Here is a 231-nt window from a genome sequence, read left to right as displayed (position 1 = left end):
AAAGGTAGTGTTCCTTAACTTGTTTTTTAAAAATGGGTAAGGATTGAGCACGTCGTATTGACACTGGTAGTGCATTCCACAATCGCACAGCTTCAACAGAAAACGATCTATCAACAAACTTTGTGGAATGCACTGGCATCTTCAATCTTAAATTTTCTGATGATCGCAGGAGTCTTGAATGTGTGTCATGCAAGAAATCGAAACGTTCTTTAAGGTATGGGGGCGCTAAGG

This window comes from Anticarsia gemmatalis, chromosome W (assembly GCF_050436995.1).
Source record: "Anticarsia gemmatalis isolate Benzon Research Colony breed Stoneville strain chromosome W, ilAntGemm2 primary, whole genome shotgun sequence".
Taxonomy (NCBI): domain Eukaryota; kingdom Metazoa; phylum Arthropoda; class Insecta; order Lepidoptera; family Erebidae; genus Anticarsia; species Anticarsia gemmatalis.
Note: the sequence above shows the minus strand (reverse complement) of the source record.